Genomic DNA, 12,213 nt, shown 5'->3' with positions numbered 1-12,213 from the left:
CCCTACATGGGAGACCACAGGCCCTGGTGACAATGCTGCTTTTCTTCCAGTGGGACACAGGGATGGGGGAACGTTGCCCCCAGGCAAGATGCAAGCTGGCCTTGGTAGGGACAGGACAGAGGCAGGGCCAGTGCATGCCACTCACTGCTCTATCAAAGGTGCTTCCTCAAGCTTTGTAAAACTGAGTCAGGCTCAAAGATCCCAGAGACCTTGAGTACCTAAATGGACAGTGATGCTCTTTGCTTGGGATTAATTAATACAAGCATGCACTGAAGTCCTTTGGAAGCCTTGTATTGTTCCTTGGACAAGTATTCTTTTCTTAAATGTCAGCATCAAGCTTTACAGTGTGGAATTCGGACATTTTTTCTAAACCTGGAAGTACGGAGGAATGAGACAAGCTCTCCCTGGGCTTCCATAGGAATTCAGGTACTGATACACCTTGATTTAGAAGGAGTAATGATGTGTGAGCACCACTGTTGTATTCACATCTCAGCAGCAATTCTCAGGCCTGAGCACACTTGGATTAAAAACCTATAATAAACCAACCCAATTTCACTGAAGATGATGATTTGAGTGATAAAGTAAAGATAACTTTTCACATTAACCTCACCAGAATTCAATCTCCTATTTTAATTTTGTTTTGATTTCTCCACTCTTAAAGGGGCACAACCTCATCTGCTGTAAGATGGTTTATCATCATTGACTTGGAGTAGCTGAAAAGCAGGCATGAAATATTCATGTTTGCTTTGTTCACCCTTGGAATTTTCCTTTTAGACCGGCGTTAGTCCATTAGTTCCCAGCAGCCACCAGCTGCTGTAAGGACTGTCAGTAGCAGTTCCTCAAAATATCCCGTGTGTGCTCCTTGCAGTGAGGCAGCAGGTCCTGTGACAGCTGACGAGAGCTAGATAGAAAGGCACTACAGGGGCACAGCCACTGAGAGAGGCTCATTAGGTTTGTTCAAAGTCTCCATCTATACATGAGGCTTACTGAGGTTTACATGACCCCTGGCTTAAAATAATTGCAATAATCCCTTAGACTGACAACACTGAATTGTTGTCTTTTCTGCGACATTAACATTTAGCTCTACTCAATGCTCAGCTGGTGGGAATGAAAAAATCAACATTTTTTGTTGCTGTTTTAGTGTTACAGTTATCCTGTAGGAGTAGGAAGAGAGGAATGTCACCCGTATCTGCTGGCGCTGGGTGCAAGCTGTGATCACTCCACTGCGCGTGTGGGTGCTTGTTCTGCACAGTTTGGGGGCCGATCTTACCCTACTTCAAATACACAGTAACTCTGCTGGAGCCCCAGGAAGGGTGGTGGGAGGACAGTCAGCTCCTTTCTGCTCCACAGGGCTAACCTCCTGTTTAATTTCTTTGAGAAGAACATGCTCAGAACATTAAGGAGCACTGGTTTAGTTTTCAGTTAGGGTTTGCCATATAATTGCATCAGGAAAGTGGGCAGAGAGGAAAGCTGCTCCTCAAAAGAACCAATTCAGCACATTTTAAAATGCTATGAGGAGTGAGAGAGGCAGAGGGAGAACGCAGGCATTTCTGATGCTTTCAAACAGGCTCCTACATTTTTTCTAATGCAGCCTGAAGTCAGGTGGCTGGCTATGCTGGACTGTGGTCCTCTATGCCACTGTGCTGATTCTACAGTGTAAGCATGCAAAATATAGTTCCTAGTGTAAAGGCTACTATCTTTGGAAAAGACAGGTTCTAGGAAACCTTTGGGCTTAAAACAGGTGGAAAACTGTGGTAGTGACCACTGAGAACCTTGTATGGCTGGACATGGGCCAAAGAGGCTTTGTGATAATTTCAGTGTATGCCTAAAAATGACCTAGTCACTGGCATCAAGAACATGAGGAAAGTACAAGCTAAGCATAAGGACCGCTTTTATGGATGTTTCAGTGGGCCATTAAATCAATCCATCAAACCATCTGTGTTTTGCTAGGACTAAGCATGAGTCTAATCTCCCAGGCTGGACCACTGTCAGGTGTAATTGTCTACAGATGAGAGACATTTATGCAGCATGAAGTGGGGGACATTTTTAGATTCAGAAGTCCAGCTACCTAGTAGGCCACCAGAATGCATGTATTCTCATGTAAATTATAAGAAAAGTTCACTTAGGTGGCAAAAGGAGCTGAGATGATAGAGGCCAGATGATTGTCCTGATGAGCCCAACACACAGCTTCAACTTGTCTGCTAGAATGTGATCTCCTGTGTCCCAAAGTCCCACAGAAGTCATAATTAATTAAATTTTACTACAAAATTGACTTCCAGTAATTCAGCATTTTAAATTTTGATTCATTATTAAACTCATTCCTTATAGTACTAGGGAAATAGCTCTATTGCATCAGATTCATACTTTAATTTGTAGCATTTTGAGGAGGACCTGCCCTAATTTTGAAATGTCCCTCAGCAGTTAATGCTGCTCAGGTTTTCTAGCACCTTCATCAGGATCAGTGAAGGACTGTACTGAAAGAGGTTGAATCTTGGCTATAATCAGCCATCAGTGTTACTGGGTCAGGTAGATAATTGTGAGATGAGGTCCATTTTTATTATCCATTATCCATTTTTATCATTATTATTTTTTGTCCATTTTTATTATCTGTAATACTGTATTTTCAGTCTCCTGCATTTATTAACATAACAGATGTACTCTGCAGAATCTCAGTGAGGCAAATCACTAAAGGTTGCCTTCAACTAATATGCCTCCATCCATATGAGGAAAGGAAGCGACAGCAGAAGCATCCTGCCATACTCTCCCTCCCTGAGGCTGCTGCAAGCTCTGTGGCTCTCAAGGTCATCTCCTTTGTCACCAGCCCCCAAGTATATTGCCACCAAATCCAAGTCCAGCACAGAAAGCAAGATTCACTGCTGATGGCGTGACTTCAACTGGAAAAAAAACCTCTTTCCATCATCTGTCTTCTGAGTGCATCAGTTTTAGCTTTGCTGATAAAAAGTCAACAAAAGGATTATTTTGTAAAAGTCCAGGGATTTTATTGGATCTTTCTGGGTGTGAAAATTCTTCTTTCAAAAAACATGCATGTCTTTGATAAGAGTATTTTGTAACTGGCTTGCCTGTTGAGACAGCCTGGTTTAAGCTCATCAAGGTTGTGCTCTGTCAATGCCATATTGTTGTAGAAAGAAGAAAATATCATTGTCTTTCTCCATAATTTGTAATTTTTCTAATCCCTTGATATGAATACTGTAACATCACTGCAGTGGGTTTTCTTTCACGAGATCGATGACAAAGCTTGAAAATGCATTCCCATGTTCTAGATTAATTGGGGGAGAGAGATACAGGGTTTATATCTACTCATGAATGCTTAGTAATTTTCTTATCATTTAGCCAGCTATTTTTTTCAGCAGTATCTTTTGTTATGGTTCAAGTACTTCTCTCTATGTCTCTTCATATCAGAACTGCCTTTTTAAAGCTGATTTTGATTAGTCTTAGCTAGATCTGTTTGCTGCCTAGTAAAGACATACAGTTTCTACTTTCTCTCTATTGGAGATTGCTGTCCACTCTGCATTTTCACTGTCAGCTGGAGACCAAGATGGGCTGCCTCTGTGTTGCCCTTGCCAAAGGAAAATCTAGTTAGCAGAAACGATATTCTGGGTTTTGTCAACTATGACAGACAGAAGTGAAAGAAATACCTAGCAAAAAGAGGAGGATAATTTTTTAGCAATCCTGCACAACTGGAAGAAAATTTGAAAAGTCTGGGGAAAGGGAAAAGTATTGAGCAGAGCTTGGGCACATCCTTTCTGCATGCTGCAAACAACTGACTTAAGAGACTGCTCTCAGATGGAGCATGTATGTGTTCGTGTGGTGGCTAAATGCATCAAATGGAATAAAATTAGAAGTCAGAAGTCAGTGATTTGCCATCACACTGAATAAAAAAGAACAACTGTTTCCTCCTTAACAATAGAGCATCTACAAATACATTTCTGTGCTAAGTTCCCCAGCAAAGGTTTGTCTCAGGGGGAAGGGTGGTCTGCCACTGCCTTAAAGCCTTCAATAACCTATAATGATATTATTGTGGTTGTTGGGTTGTTGCTACTGCTGCTACTGATTTTTATCATTGTTATTTTCTTCAGTTTGCTGATACTTTTCCATGTGCCAGCTCAGAGGACTTTGGGGCAGAAAATCAGTATATTCAGCATGAAGCAAAGCTTGGGCTAATTACACCCCAGTCCTGCCTGAGGGGAGATGTGTGGACCCACAGTGTGGGAGAGCTGAGTCTCCCCACTTCCCACCAGTAGGCAGATCCCAGGACGAGCAGCCTCTGGTGAGCCCCATGGGTTTTGCTGTGATGCCACGAGGTGGCCTAGGGCATGGGTGCCTGCTGGTGCACACCACTGGTGTGCTTGTGCCAAGTGACAGAGGTCCTGCATGGGAAGTGCTCCCTGAAAACAGATGTAAATCACTTGAGGATGTGCCCAGCAGTGACACCTCCCTGGACCAGCCTGTACAGGCGTGGAAGCAGAGAGGCAGCATGGTAATACAGCTCTCACGGGGGAAACTCAACTTGCTGCAGTTCAGAACCACAATATGAAAAACAAACATTTGTAGGGATTTGCTGCCCTCTGGCAGGATTTTGATACAGCTCTGATTTTCTGTGAACTGCAAGAGCAGAGCTCAGCGACAGTACTCCAGCACAGCAAGGTCTGCATTTTTCATCTGTTTTTTGCCAAAGCTGCTGGTCAGCAGTGCTGCAGCCTCCCTGGAACCTGGAAAGCCAGAAGTGCATGTTGATCCCAAGCATGGGCTTGCGTAAGGAGCAGGGCTGCTGGGCTGGCAGGTGCTTTTCTGCATCTCTCTGGGGCTATGGGGCAGCCTGACTCTCTAAAGGTGGTCCTTTTTTGATTGTCTCCTCAAAAGAGCGAGCTAACCATCTTCCAGCTTTGGCTGCACAGCCTTTTCATGAGAAAATTCAGTTTGGCCTGCCTCTAATGCTGACAAGCTCTGAGTGGCTTTGCCGAGTTTGATTTCTAGGAAATGCTTTCTGAGAGATACTCAGCAAACCAGGATAACTTTCTTTAACACCACTTTCTAAAAGGCTCTTTAATGATGGCATGGCACTTGTGGATGTGTAGGTACTGAGTTTGAAAACCTGGGCTTGCTCTGTATTTTGAGTCTCATGGGATGAGATTCTCTGACAAACATGGAGTTCTGCAGTGTCTGCCCCGTACTGCACTGGTTCTGTGTATGGCCTGCCTGGTCAGAAGGAGGAACAGGCACACCTTGCATGCTTTAAAGCAATCTGGTGCCACAGACTGTCAGAAGACTCTATCCTAAAAGTATCAAAAGCTTATTAAAAATACCTAGGTTGGTTACCTTGGATGTTGATGGTTTTGATGAAATTAGGTTATGCTAGGTCTACCCTAAAATAACAGAAAAATGGGGGATTGGGGAGGCCCATTAAAGTACCTCATGAGCTTGTTGTTCCTCACTGTTTTTGTGTTTTGAGAGAAAGGAAGGATAGCATGGCTACACTATTCCCAGCAGTATATATGTAACAGCCTGGCTGTCCATATCACACCCATGATCCTCACCTCCAGCAGGTCACAAGCCCAGGGGAGATAGATAGGCAGGCAAGAATTGAGAAAGAACAGAACAACACAACTCAAATACAAATCCATGATGGTTGATTGCATAGGTGTGTGGGATTTTCCCAGGGTTTTGAAAGCAGGGAAGATCTTGGAGTTGTAAAATGATACAACTCTCTCTCTCTTACATATAAATATGTAGGTTTTGCTGTAGGGACCTTGTGACTAATGATGCTGCTTGTAGCAGTGGCACAGGCCTTAGCTTCAAAGTCCACATTGCACACTGCAGTGCTGTGCAGAGATATCAGACATGGTCTGGAAGGCACTAGCTGCATGTGATAGTGTAGCTAGGGTAATAAATAGCTCAGAACAAGCGTTCATCTATCTGCTTTATTGCTATCAAAGGTTTGAACTTGGATCCCTTTACTGTACTGCACAATGACAATGAAATACGTGTGCTTGTTTAGAGCTATTTGGAATATCTCTGTCTGGCATTGCACTAGACAGGTCAGGGATGCTCATGAGACAGTGAAGATGGTGATAAAAGCAAGGTTTGATTTTAGAGTTACTTTTGTTGTTACTGAGAAAGCTTGAATAATAAGGAAACCGTGTCTCCATCAGGCTTTCCACTGCAACAGCCACAGCCACTAAAATATCCTGGGGCCCACTGAAGTGATGGCAACACCCTTGGTGAATTGATGAGAAAAGTAACTGTGTTATGCCGACTTCCAGACTTACACCAATTTACTTTGGCCGGGAATTTCCCCCCTTTGTGTCATTTAGATTGTGCTCACCTTGTTTCTTCAGTGTTAGCGTGGTAGATGCCTCAGAACTGACTGATGCCAGTTCATATATTTATATGTGGAATAAATACTAATACCTCTTCTGTTATGTTCTACAGACACGCTGGGAGATCTGCCCAATGTTGTCTCTTAAGTCATGAAAGTACTTCCTGGAAATGGAACACAGTTATGCATTGCTCACCTTTCAGCCCTTGGCATGGCTGCACATAGCACTCACCTGGACTTCTCTTGCTTTGAAGTCAGCCCAACCCCCAGTTTGGGAGAGTAAACCTTCCCAGACTCTTGGAATGCCTGACAGAACTGTGCTTCCTGAGGTATGATGTACTGAACCTGAAAATTTTCTATAAGATTTGAAGCCCCTAGCCAAAGCAAGAGGGCAGGCGCATCACAGGAAAGCCGTGTCAATGGTGGCATACCCTAACACTTCAGTTTTCAAACTGATCCAGAAAAAAAAGGCATAAACTATTACATCCCAGCTGAGGTCTTCACTGGGGTTTCTGTCACAGACTGGGCACACTGGAGGCCTCAGTGGGCCTGCAACTGTGGTGCAAAAGATGTCTACAGGAGAAAGTCCAGGAAACTCATAACTGAAATGGAAGGGAATATTTCAGCAAATGATGTTGAATGTTACCAGCTTCCTTTGAAGAAAGTACGAGAACTTTTATGAAGGAAACAGTTGCATTAGGAATGAAAAGCAAACCAAAGGGCCTGTGGGAATGCTACTTATTCCCTGACTGTCATAATTGCAGTTTCTGTGATTAGAACTACACTGGTTCCTGCCCAAAGAGTGGAGTTTTGAGGGACAATGAATTTTCCTGGCTCTGGAATAGCTTTGCAGCCCTATATCTTTCCATTGATATTTAGAACCCCCTTGGAAACAGTCAAAAACATTCTGTACTTTTCTCAGATTAGGTTGAATGAATCCATAGGGATTTCTTCCACGACATCACAAAATTATGCTTTGCCTGTATTTATGTATACCTGACTAGGCTATAGAGAGCAGCCTTTTTTTACTTCTCTCTATTGGAAGTTTTTGCTGGAATAATACAGGCTGCATTTATCCTTTAACCATTCTTGCAGATGGTGCATCAGGATGGAAAGCCTACTTGGGCCAGCTCTGCTGGTTCATGCTAATTATCCACATTCTTTAAAGAGCACAATGTTCTGAAGAAAAAATACAGCCTTGAATACATTTTTTTTTCCTTTTTTTCTTTAATTCCTAACTAGGCTGTACTCAAACATGCATTTGAATGGATTAAAAGGATTTCAGAAATTTGATGTAGTACATAGGAGGCTGTTAACACATATATCCTCCCTGATGTACTTTTTTCTGCTCAGGTATGCAATCACTAATCCCCAAATACCCTGCCCTTCTTTTAGAAGGAAAACTGAGACAGAGATGTTAGCAGCTTGTTCTGTGTACATAAGAATAGGAAATTGGAAACAGCAGTCTTTCTGCATGCCTCCACTTCAAAACCATTTAATTTAGTCCCATAATACCTACATTGGGCCAGGCCAATGGTGCCCCAGAACAGAGGAGTCCTGCTCACATCAGCTGAACACATACAAACACAACATAAAAGTGTTTTTGAGATAAGTCCATTACTCTAGGCTTTTCTTTATGTGATTCTGGACATCCTCCCAGAACCTGGATGAGGGCAGTAGACTTCCTGTGAAAAAGCAGCGTAACTTGTCTGTCACTGCCCTGGTTCTGTTCTCACCTGTAGACAGTGACTGCACTACCAGCAGGCACCACTTTCTCTGTTTTGGCGTTTAGCAAGTGATCTGTATTTTCTTTTTGAGGCTATGTTCGAAATTTCAGCCCAGGAACTGAATCTGAAGTTGGCATCCTGTCTGAGAAGGGGATTAGCTCCCTCTTCTATTAGATCTCATTACTCCCTTATCACTGTCATTACTCGCCCACTATACTTCCCAGCAAGGGGCTTCACTTCTCTTGGTCTTGAAGACATTAAAGGAGATGGAGACACCTGCTTTGGTGGTTTTACCCAGCTTGCTCTTCCTTAGCTTTGCAAGGAGAGGATATACAGGCATCAATAAGGGCTGCATCCTCCTTGCCATTTTATGTACGGTTCCTGCCTCTTTTCCCCTTCAGGAAACATATCCCTGTGAAGTTTATTTCACATCAAGTCATTTCTTGATGTGATGTGGCCTTCAAACTCCCCTAAATCAGTGATGGTGTCTAGGAAGTCAGTTGCATGTCAATAGCCTTTCAACTTCTGAGCTTGTGGTACAGTAATTCACTTGTTGCTGATCCTTAGTCATGGTTCAAATCAAGGATAAATATCCAAGCACCAAATACCTCCTCCTTACAGCCTGCTATATGAGCAGGACAGTGAAAGACATCTCTCTGGAACAAAACTAGGAATAATATAAACTTGAAATAATATTGGAACTGAAATCCTTAAGATTTTTGCCAAGTGTTGCTTTTTCTCTTTCATTTAAGATTGTGCAATGCTGGTATTTCCCTCGTAAAGTGTGGGCCTATTTATGGCTGGTTTTTCTAGGTTTTTATAAGAATCTGAATGAGCTCCTAGGGAAAGCAGCAAGAACAATGCATGCCTTTGGAATCACAGCTTTCAAATTGGAGAGGGACTGGAAAACAGCTGATTGACAGCAAAATGGCTCTCTTCTTTCCCTTCTCAACAAAAAAGTGAGCTGAGGCAATGTTTTTGGGAATTCTCGTGTAAAAAATCCCACTTTAATGAAAGGATTTAAGTTGCTTCTAGTAATTGATGAGTTATCAAATATGATTAAATTTTTGCATCAAAGTGGATTGAAATGCTTTTTTCCCCCCGGTTTATTCACTTCCTTATTACCAGCATCTCAGGCAGTACCTATGTTTGCAACTTCTGTTTAATACTCGTTGTAGTCTAGTCAGCAAACCTTTAGCCAAAATAAGATATGGTTCATAGAGACCAGAACGGAACCCTAGTCTGAGGGACAACCACATAACATACCACTGGATTACCTTAGAAAGGCTGTGAAATGCTGAATTAACCTGACAGTGATGTCTTTACTCTTTTCACTGTAGCAAGATCTCTTTAACGCTATTGGAAAGAGTGCCCTGGGAGCTACAGACATTGCTATTTGGTGAGATATGAATTTAACTTCTTTAGAGGCAAACCTGAGCCTGACTTAAATGCAGTGTGAAAGATCCTTATTTTATCCTGTTAATAGATATTATCTGTATCTGACTGCACCAGTCCTGAGTACTTGGTACCATCGGAGCTGACTGCTTATCCAGCATTTGCTGTCCTCTAGTCAGGACAACATGGAACGTGGTCAGTCCTTCCTGGCCTAACAAGCCTCTTGTGAGGCTCATAGGCAACCAGTAGTAGGAAGCCAATGGCTAATAGTAGGCATTTTGGAAGACAGTTCCTCAGTAGTTATCATCCAGGTCAAAATCCCTTCCAGCTGGATAAAACACTAGGAAATTATCTAGAGCCTGATTAGCACACCAGACAAGGTCTACTGGTTGTGCTCAGCAATTTGTCACAGGTTATGAGAACTGTCCTTGTGTGTGGGCAAGAAAAATAAAGCAGGCTGTTAAGATCAGATGGAGAGGTTTTGTATTATATCTCAGACCTAGCCATGTTAAAATCAAAGATTGATTTTTGAGGCTCTGCCATGTCCTGGAGTTTTCAGAAAGCCACATATCAAACTTTGTCATAAGAAAAGACTTTTTACTTAGGGCTGTGTGAAATGGGTGTTCTGGGCTGTTTTTCTCCTGGCAGATAGTACAGAAAACCCAGCCAGCCTGAGAACGAATGGCTGAAAATAAGTGTTCAGTTGTCCTCAGCAAATTCAATTACTTCAGCCATTTTTTTAAACATTTGGATGTGGTTTCTGTCAGAATCAATATGAATAGAAGGGTGAACTTCCTTCAACCCCAGTCAAGTGACAAAGGCAACCTTCTGGAGCATTTCCATCAGCTCCAGACACCTAAAGTCTTGCCACACAGCCACGCTGACATCACGTGCTTTTCTAGCATATATCATGGCTTCTTGAAAGATCTACACACTGGTGTTTCCTGGGGAGTGCAAGTTGCTGAAATCATTTGCACCTCAGTAGGATTATATTTTCTGTATAAAAATTCTTATTAATCCTTTAAATTAGTCAAATTTAATTTATCCTGAATGGATTAATTAATGTCATACTGGATAGGCCATCCTCCCAGAAAATGAAAGATGAAGGGATATTCCTGGTTTGTTTTCCATTTGAGTGAATTAAAGTTCGCGTTTTCCTCTTTCACAATCTGTGTGATAAAGGTGTTCATGCCTTGAGCCCTCCATAAGAAACAGAGGAATGAAACAGTCAGGACCTGAGGAAGAAAAAGTATTAGTACATTAGTATATTTATTGAAAGATGTGTATATTCTAGCCCAAAACAAAGTGTCTCTCTGTGTTTTTTTTAGAGCCATGACTATTTAAAATAAAATTAATAAGTAGTGCTAGGAGCAGGAGTATTATATATAGATGTCTTTGTATTAGAGTATGTGTAGCGGGATGAAAAATAGACAAATAGCTATAGGAAAAACAGGGATCAGTGAGACCTATGCTGAGTTCCCTGCTTTTTTTTACGTTTGATCCAGGCAAACATTTGCAACATAACATCCAACTCCCACCTGCTCCTATTATTCCTTTTTGTCTCAGAACCTTAAAGATCCCATCAGGCATAGACCTTTGTGAATTTGCAACTCTTAGCAGCTTTTCCTTCTTTAAACATATGTTATTATCCTTATTTATCCTCATTGAGTTATTGCTGTAATAACTATGTTAGAAAAGCAATTGTGCATTGAAGAAACATTATGTTAATAGAGCTGTTTAAGGCAAATGAGAAGAACTTTCACTTTTTTTAACAGAATTCCAGTGTAGAAAGAAATATTTTCGATTCCATTTAAATTAGGAGAGACTGTAAGCCACAGCCAATCAATAAGAAATAATCAACTTTATAATGATCCTTCTTTAAAAGAAAAAAAATATAAACTACATTCAGGCGATTTATTTTCAAAAGTAAATTAAGGAAATCTACCAAAATTTTTCTTAAGTATGTTTTTATAGTGAAGAAAACTAGAGGTATTTTTGAAAGATCAGAGTGCTGATTGTGGTGGATTTTTCAAGGGAAGGGTGTGAAAATGATTGACATCTTACTTGTTCTGTAGGTCTGAAGTACATGTTAGTAGGAAACAAAATGTCTCAAGGTTTTCTGAGCAGCATTGACTTAGATGTTAGTTTTGACTCTTCTTGCTGTCTTCAGTAAGGTCACATCGTACAGGAAGATAGTCACACATAGTAACTGAATAGTAGGGTAGTGAAACAGTATTTTGTAAAATCAAAATTCAAACTCCTCTGTGTTAAATTTGCAACTGTCTGTAATACATTAGTGCATCCTATATAAATGTCTATCCAGGTATCCAGGTATGCAGGCCCAGATTTCCCCCACCAAATATATCCACTGAAGTGAATCAACTAAACTAGAAGCACACCTTTTATGTGAGGGCACCTCCTGAAGGCCACTTCAGGTGCAGTGGGCTTTAGCCAGTTTCTATCTCAACAGTCTTGGCAAGCCATATGATTTTGTGAGGGTCAGGTAGCTGGGACCTGCAGTGTGAGAGGATGTGCAGGATGGCACAGTGAAGAGATGCTTCCCAAACCCCACAGACAGGGTCTGTTCTCATTGGGAAAGCTGACCCAGGTGCTCCTTCTGACTCCTCTGCTAGCATCCCTCTCCTTTTGAGGCTGGACACAGGCTATGTGAGATGTAGCATACGTTTGAATCAGCTGCACTTCTAAGATCAAATCCTCTCTCTTCTGTTCTCCTGTGAGGAGTGTTTCTGATTT

General features: G+C 41.8%; 1 pseudogene; it reads left to right on the top strand.

Annotated features, from left to right (window-relative positions):
- Nucleotides 1-9,512, top strand: part of LOC103622087 — a 16,576-nt pseudogene extending 7,064 nt beyond the window's left edge.
- The last annotated feature ends 2,701 nt before the right edge of the window (nt 9,513-12,213 follow it).

Source organism: Corvus brachyrhynchos, unplaced genomic scaffold, assembly GCF_000691975.1.
Source record: "Corvus brachyrhynchos isolate BGI_N302 unplaced genomic scaffold, ASM69197v1 scaffold29, whole genome shotgun sequence".
Classification (NCBI taxonomy): Eukaryota; Metazoa; Chordata; class Aves; order Passeriformes; family Corvidae; genus Corvus; species Corvus brachyrhynchos.
The sequence above is the reverse complement of the archived record's forward strand: the minus strand, read 5'-3'. Positions and strand labels throughout refer to the sequence as shown.